Below are 8,939 nucleotides of genomic sequence, written 5' to 3'. Positions count from 1 at the left end.
CATCACTACCCAGTCTCCCCCCTTCAAGTCCTTGAATTCAAAGGTTCTGGTAGTCTGGAGGCCTTATATCCCTTTCATATCTCCTTCACTGCTATCAAACACCCCTGGGCACTAAAAATTAACTTTAACAATTGTGGAATCTCATTTATTCAGATGTTTATTGTTGTTGGAGATTTACTAAAATTAAAATTTAAAAAGATTAAGACTTTTTTCTGTCTCTGTTATATCTCCCTCACTAAATCTAATTTTTTTTCCTTTCTTTATTTCACTTGTTCTATCTGATTTGGCATTAAATTCTCTATTCAACTTACACTTCCTGGTTCAGATTTTGCACTCGTTATTAACTATTCTTCAACCTGACTGGTCACAGTGATGCATAGTTTTTTGACTTGTTGACACAGGTCCCTGTAGAGGGTGCTGCACCATTTGGATGTATCCCTGACAGCAAATTGCCATGCAGAATCTCTTGTCTAGGCATATGCAAGTCTAATGAACAGTTGAAGTACCTTTTGTTTGCAGCTCATACCAAAGGCTGGCCCATTGAGTTTATTTACTTAGTAGCTTGGCCATACAGATGAGGAATGTGCCAGATTTAGGCTGTGCTTGGTCAGTTGGTCTCAGCAAAAATATTGTGTTGTTGAGATTATGGGTTCCTGCCCATCCTGGGAGCTCCAGTAGGAGCAGAGTCAATGACTTTAGGAGAACAAAGGAGGGAAGAAAATTAGTGAAAATAAGAAAGTGCAGACTCCCTATATGTTGATGCTCCATGCTACACAACTTCTGAACTAGAATCACCTATTTTTCAGAAACCCACCTGGGTGATTTATATCTTAATCTTGTTTAAAAGTTTTGTTCTAACCTTAATTTCCAAAGCATTAATTACAAAATGTAGCAGATTCTTTATTATCAATGAAAGTCTTTCGCACAAATTCTATCAGCTTATTATATGAAAGAGAAGTAAATACAGTGTGGAATACAAATTAATAACAGGAAAACCAAAGCAGTTTTTAATGTGTTTTTTGCAAATAATGTAATATGACCCAGTTGTTAATAATAGTTACTGAGATTGTGGTTTCAGCACATTTATAACTTTGCATTAAAACATAAATGTATTTATTATTTATTCACTAGTGCATTTCTTGTGGCAATCCTCAAATGGATAGTATGATGTTTTTGGCGAGAGCGTTGTGCAGATTGGACAATGTACAGTTCGGACTGCAGATCAGAAGCAGTTAAAACATTAACTTTCTTTTCCTTTTTAAAATTGTTTTGCGTCTATAATGAAGTGTGATAGGTGAAACATGTATACTGGTTTTATATATTCAGCAGTGGGTAGCCTTTTTAAAATAAGTACAGGAGTGCCACAATATAGAATACAGAATTTATTGTTCTGTTGTTCAATGAAGCAATAATACTTTAAGGCTATGAAGGCTGATTCTGTGAACATCGGGCGAGGTCAATTAAAGATTCATCACCTTGGTAGCTGACAACTGTGGGACTCCTGTGAAGTGCAGAATCTCCGTGGAACTTTCCTCTGTGTTAAATACCAGTGGACAAATGTGCTTTTGGCAGAAAGCAAACCACAGAGTATTTTTCAAAAAGGCTATATTTTACATTGCACTGCATAGTTTAGACACTGCTCAAATTTTGATCATGTGTATTTCAATATTTGCTTTGATGTTTTATGACTTTTCTTGTGTTCCTGTAATGTTTTTTGTGTATCATTTAGTTAAAATGTTTTAATTTGCACTGTTTGATGATTCTGTTTTCTTTTCAAGTATGAAAGCTACTTCAAACATCAGGGGTAGATTGTGGTACAACCAATTTCACAGAGTCTGACTTGAAGGCATGTGTCCAATATTTGATCATAATAATTGGTATTCACAGAGGTCATCAAACATCTTAAAAGTTTAAAAAATGCCTCAACAGCCATTATAGTCGTTTAAAATTTATGTCAATGGTAAAATGCTGATTATCCTATTAATCCTTTTCTATCATTACAAATTTCATCAGCACTTGGAAGCTAACAAACAGAAATCATATATGTGTTGGAAAATGTATGCACTAAGTTCTGCTTTCCTACATTCAAAAGTCAGGTGAGTGGATAGTACAGCCAAAACTCTCTGTTAACATTTTGTTTTAGCAGCATGCTATATTGCATTATTTGGTATAGGACAACTGAAGCACAGGAATCTATTTAGCACCTTCTCCTCATAACATAGACATAGGATGGAATCATCCCAGATTTCCACAAAGTGCGGTAGCGGGCAGGAAAAATGTTGTTTTACCCGCCAGCCACAATGGTGGTTTTCGTGCCATATCATACCATTCCCGCCTTATTAATTATGCAGCCTCAGGAAACATGCCGTTTTGCTGGCGGGTGGCCTCTGATTTTCCCGCCATGCCATTACCTCACTGCTTCCTCATGCAGGGCACCATATTTAAACTGCAGCTGCACGCACACTTCTCAATGCTTGCAGCCCAGGAAGGCTCCGGTGATGACATGCCCCCAAATGCCAAGAAGAGTGCACACCCCCCCAGATTCAGTGATGCATACCTAGGGTGCATTCTGAACACCATGGAGGCCTGCTGCGATGTCCTCTGCCCCCACTCTGGCTGCAGGAGGTCCATCAGTCTCACCACTCTGGCTTGGGTGGCGGTGGCAGAGATGGTCAGTGCCAATGCTGCACACAAGAGGTCAGCCATCCAGTGCAGACGTCAATGGGGCTGGAAAATTTCAGCCATAATCTTAAATTTCCTTGTGAGGGAATTTTGGGCACATACGAAGATACGAATTAGGAGCAGGAGTAGCCCTCTCAGCCCTTCGAGCCTGCTTTGCCGTTCAATAAGATCATGGTTGATCTGATTGTAACATCAACTCCACACTCTCACCACCACCCCCCCACCCCAATAACCTTTCACCCCCTTGCTTATCAAGAATCTGTCTACCTCTGCCTTAAAAATATTCAAAGATTCTGCTTCCACTGGCTTTTGAGAGAGTTCCAAAGACTCACAACCCTCTGAGAGAAAAAAATTCTCCTCATCTCTGTCCTAAATGGGCAACCCCTTATTTTTAAACAGTGGCCCCTAGTGCTAGATTCTCCCACAAGAGGAAACATCCTATCCATATTGACCCTGTCAAGACCCGTCAGGATCTTATATGTTTCAATCAAGTTGCCTCTTCTAAACTCCAGCAGATACAAGCCTAGCCTGTCCAACCTTTCCTCATAAGGTGACCTGCCTAATCCAGGCATTAGTTTAGTAAACCTTCTCTGAATTGCTTCCAATGCATTTACATCCTTCCTTAAATAAGGAGACCAATACTGTACACAGTACTCCAGATGTGATCTCATCAATGCCCTGTATAACTGAAGCAAAACTTCCCTACTTTTGTATTCAATTCCCCTCGCAATAAATTATAACATTCTATTAGCTTTCCTAATGACTTGCTGTACCTACATACTAGCCTTTTGCGATTTATGCACTAGGACCCCTAGATACCTCTGCATCTCAGCACTCTGCAAACTCTCACCATTTAAATAATATGCCTTTTTACTTTTCCTGCCAACATGGATAATTTAACACTTTCCCACATTATAGTCCATTTATCAGATCTTTGCCCACTCATTTAACCTACCTATATCCTTTTGAAACCTCGTGTCCTCTTCACAACTTACCATCCTACCTATCTTGTCCCCAATCAGCAAATTTAGCAACATACCTTCAGTCCCTTCATCTAAGTCATTTATATAAACTGTAAAAAGTTGAGGCCCCAACACTGATCCCTGTTGGCACACCACTTGTTACATCCTGCCAACCAGAAAATGACCTATTCATGCCTATCCTCTGTTTCCTGTTAGCTAGCCAATCTTCTATCCATGCCAAAATGTTACCCCCTACACCATGAACTTTAATTTTCCGCAACAACCTTTGATGTGGCACCTTATCAAATGCCTTCTGGAAATTTAAATATAGTACATCCACCAATTTCCCTTTATCCACAGCATATGTTACTTCTTCAAAGAACTCCAATAAATTGGTTAAACATGACTTCCCATTCACAAAACCATGGTGACTTTGTCTGATTTCTTTGAATTTTTCCAAGTGCCCTGCTTTAACAACTTTAATAATAGCTTCTAACATTTTCCCTATGACAGATGTTAAACTAACTGGCCTGTATTTTCCTTCTTTCTGTCTCCCTTTTTGAATAAAAGGAGTTAACATTCGCTTTTTTCCAATCTAATGGAACCTTCCCTGAATCTAGGGAATTTTGGAAAATTAACACCAATGCATCGACTATCTTATTAGCCACTTCTTTTAAGACCCTAGGATGAAATGCATCAGGACCTGGGGATTCAGCCCGCAGCTCCAACAATTTTCTCAGTACCATTTCCCTGGTGGTTGTAATTGAGATTCTCTCTCCTTTCCATTTCCTGATTTACAGTGATTTAATGGGATGTTACTTGTATCCTCTATAGTGAAGACCAATGCAAAATACCAGTTCATTTCATCTGCCATCTCCTTATTTTCCAGTATTAATTCCCCAGACTCACTTTCTATAGGACCAACACTCACTTTGTTAACTCTTTTTAAAAAATCTATAGAAACTTACTATCTGTCTTTATATTTCTAGCTAGCTTTCCCCCGGACTCTAATTTTTCCTTTCTTATCAAGCTTTTGGTCATTCTTTGCTGTTTTTTATATTCTGTCCAATCTTCTGACCTGCCACCCATCTTTGCACAATTATATGCTTTTCCTCTAAGTTTTCCGCTACCTTTAATTTTTTTAAATTAACCACAGATGGTGGGTCCTCCCCTTGGAATTTTTCTTTCTCGTTGGAACATATCTATTCTGTGTATTCTGAAATATCCCCTTAAATGTCCACCATTGCATCTCTATTGATCTATCCTTTAACTTAATTTGTCAGTTCACTTTAGCTAGCTGTGCTTTCATGCCCTCATAATTGCCCTTATTTAAGTTAAGAAAACTAGTCTTGGACCCACTTTTCTCTTCAGCAAACTGAATGTGAAATTCAATCATATTATGATTGCTGTTAGGGGTGCCTTCACTATGAGGTCATTAATTAATCCTATCTTGTTGAACAGTACCAAGTCTAGCATAGTCTGCCCTCTGGTTTGTGGCAGAACGTGCTGTTCTAAGAAACTATCCTAAAAACATTGTATGAATTCCTCATCTAGGCTACCTTAGCCCATCTGATTTTCATAGTCTATTTGCTGACTAAAATCCCCCATGATTGTCGCCATACCTTTCTGACAAGCTCCCATTATTTCTTCCTTTATACCCCATCCTACTGTATGGTTACTGTTAGGGGCCTGCACACCACTCCCGCAAGTGACTTCTTGCCTTTATCATTTCTCATCTCGACCAAAACCATTTCTATATCCTGGTTTCCTGAACATAGGTCATCCCTCTCTAATGTGCTAATACCATCATTAATTAACAGAGCCACCCCTCAACCTTTTCCTAGCTTCCTGTCCTTTCTAAATGTCATGTGCTCTTCAATATTCAGATCTCAATCTATGTCATCCTGCAGCCATGTCTCTGTAATGGCTATCAGATCATACTTATTTATTTTTCATCTGTTCATCTGTTTTGTTTGGAATGCTATGTGCATTTAGATACAGAGCCTTTAGTTTTGTCCTTTGATTATCCTTATCTGCTTTTTTAGTCTTAGATTTGTACTCTCTGTCCCTTCCTGTCATTGTCTGTTTATAATTTCCCACATTAATACCTTTCTCTCTTGTCTTTTCTCTACTCTTTGATTTACCACATCTTCCCAAATGTTATCCCTTTCCCCCACTATTTAGTTTAAAACCCTCTCAATTTCCCTGGGTATGTGGCTCACTAGAACACTGGTCCCAGCACAGTTCAGATGTAGACCGTCCCAACAGTACAGCCCCCACTTTTCCCAGTACTGGTGCCATTTCCCCATGGACTAGAACCCAGTTGTCCCACACCGGTCCTTGAGCCATGTTTTCATCTCTCTAATTTTATGTACCCTATGCCAATTTGTGCGTGGCTCAGGTAATAAGTTTTAAGGTTCTACCTTTTAATTTAGTGCCCAGCTCTTCATACTGTCAATGCAGAACCTCTTTCCTAGTTCTACCTATGTCATTGGTACTTACATGGACCACAACAACTGGATCCTCCCCCTTCCACTGCAAGTTCCTCTCCAGCCCTGAGCAGATATCCCAAGCCCTGGCACCGGGCAGGCAACACAGTCGTCTGGACTCTCGCTCTTTGCTGCAGAGAACAGTGTCAATCCCCCTCACAATAGTGTCCCCTACTACCACTACATTCCTTTTTGCTCCCCCACTTGAATGGCTTCCTGTACCACGGTGCCAGGGTCAGTTTGTTCATCCATCCTGCAGCCCCACTCTCATCCAAACAAGCTGAGAGAACCTCACATCTATTGGACAATTGAAAGGGCTGGGGATTCTGCACTCCTGTGCTCTGGGTCCCCTTATCTGCCTCATTTGCATTCACACCCTCCTGTCCCTGACCACTGACCAAATCAGAAGACCCTATCCTAAGTGGTGTGACTGCCTCCTGGTACAAAGCATCCAGGTAGCTTTCCCCCTCCCTGATGTGTCATAGTGTCTGCAGCTCAGCCTCCAGCTCAATGACTCCGAAGCTTCTTGAGCTGTAAACACTTACTGCAGACATGTTTGCCCTGGATCATACTGGGACTCAGGACCTCCCATACGCTGCAGCCTTGACACATTACCTGTCCTGCCATCATTAATGTGTTTTAAATAATTACCTAATTATATTATTCACTTATTTATTTTCCTTTTTTTATATATTTTAACTTTACCACCAGTTTGTACGTATACTATTTTAAATCTTAGGACTGAAATAGACATTAACCACTTACCAAATACTCACCAAACAGCTAGATCCTTTCCCTGTAGTAGAGTAACGGAAACAATTCCTACAGGGTGAAAAAGGTAGAAAAAAGCAAAAGGAAAGGAAAGGAACACATCCTTCCCCTCCTCACTACCCCATTCACCAAACTCCCAGGTATGCACTCAGTTCCAAAGCTGCACTCGTTTGTCTTGTTATAAGCATTGTTATTCACCATACCACAGGGACTTAATGGTATTAACAAAGCAGTATTACTATACTGCACAGTAGCCATATCTTTGGTGAAATTAGTTAGCTTCTAGCAGGAGGAAATGGTTATTTTGTGAAGGTTAATCTCAGCAAAAATAATCACATACAGATGAGACAGTGATAAAAAAAAAACATGGATGAGTTGCATGAATTTTGGAAGGTCTTACATTGAAGGTAAATCCCCAAAATTTTAATGTTGGACATTATAAGTAAGCAGTCATTACTTTTCAGGATTTAAAATATCTTAATTTGTAGCTATGTGCATGTGGGATTGCGTGGTACAGTAGAATGGTGCATTGTCCTTTACCATTGGAGCTTGGGTTATTTGGTGTTCTCCATGTAATCACAGAATCATGATTTGATATATCTGTATCTCTTTCGTATGTTCAAGGCAATTGTATAATTGGCCTCAGAACACATCTTAGCAAACGTCATGGATCAGGCAAATACCTTTCCTGACTTCTGCAGACCACTGCTTGAACAATTGTTTTGAACATTGTACTGTGAATTATATTTTCAATATTTGTTTACGAGAGGTGGATCACTTCAAATCTGTCTTTATTTAAAAAGCCTATTTTTAAAACGATATTGAGATTTGATAGAAGTATTCAAAATCATGAGGGGCCTGGACAGGATAGATATGGAAAAACTATTCCCATTGTCGTCAGGATTGAGAACCAAAGGACACAGATTTTAGGTAATTGGTAAAAGAAGCAAAACGACAGAGATGAGAAAAAACTTTTTCACACAGCAAGTGGTTAGGTCTGGAATGCACTGCCTGAGTGTGGTGGAGGCAGGTTCAATCGAGGTCTTCAAGAAGAAATTAGATGATTATTTGAAAAGAAACAATGTGCAGGGTTATGGGGAGGAGGCAGGAGAATGGCACTAGGTGAAATGCTTATTCAGAGAGCAGTTGCAGACACGATGGGCCTCCTGCTGCTTTGTAACAACTCTGTGATTCTTTGAAATGCTATAATTCAAATTCTGTATGTGTGATTAGAAATGGTATTCCACAGTTAACTTGTCCTTAGGTGGAATCAAGTAGAAGGAAGGTGAGGCATTCAGCCCTGTCACCAACAGCTTGCCAGCTGCTAGAATTTCTGAAAGTGATGATGGGCATTCAATTCGTTCACCCAAATTTAGGAAGTTATCTTTTCCTGGGGTGCAAATGATGGGAAATCATTATAATTTCTCCCATATTTATGTTAAAGCAGTGCTGAACACTAGGGGGAGAATTTTCTCCCTGTCGGGCGGGCCAGTTGGGAGCGGGCGGGTGCGGAGCCGATCGCTGCCCACGATCGGCTGCATGCCGCCATTTTATGTGGGCGGGCCAATTAAGGCCCGCCCAGTGTGTGCGTACCCGGAAGAGCACAGCGCTATCTGTGTGGGCAGGGGGAGGAGGGAGAGTCAGGGCCTGCGCTCTTTCACACATGCATGTGAAAGAGCTCCATGCCTCAGGGAGATTAAGTTCAGTTCTAAACATGGAAAAAATAAAATTATTCAGACATGTTCCCTCATGTGACAGTGTCACATGAGCTGGGACATGTTTATGAATTTTCATTTTAAAAAATTATTTAATTAATAAATCCTTCATGAAACCTCATCACGCCAGTGGATGAGGCTCCATGAAAAATGCGAAGGCCACCTGGTTGGACGGGCAGCCTTAACAATTACTTTAATTAGTTTATTAATGGCCTTAACAGGCCTTTGACAGTTCGGCGGGTGCGCAGCTGACTCCAGTGTCCGCCTGCCAAACGGAAGATCAGAATGATGCGTGGTGACGTCGGGACGCATGCCCGATG

Source organism: Cetorhinus maximus, chromosome 18 (genome assembly GCF_964194155.1).
Source record: "Cetorhinus maximus chromosome 18, sCetMax3.hap1.1, whole genome shotgun sequence".
Taxonomy (NCBI): domain Eukaryota; kingdom Metazoa; phylum Chordata; class Chondrichthyes; order Lamniformes; family Cetorhinidae; genus Cetorhinus; species Cetorhinus maximus.
Note: the sequence above shows the minus strand (reverse complement) of the source record.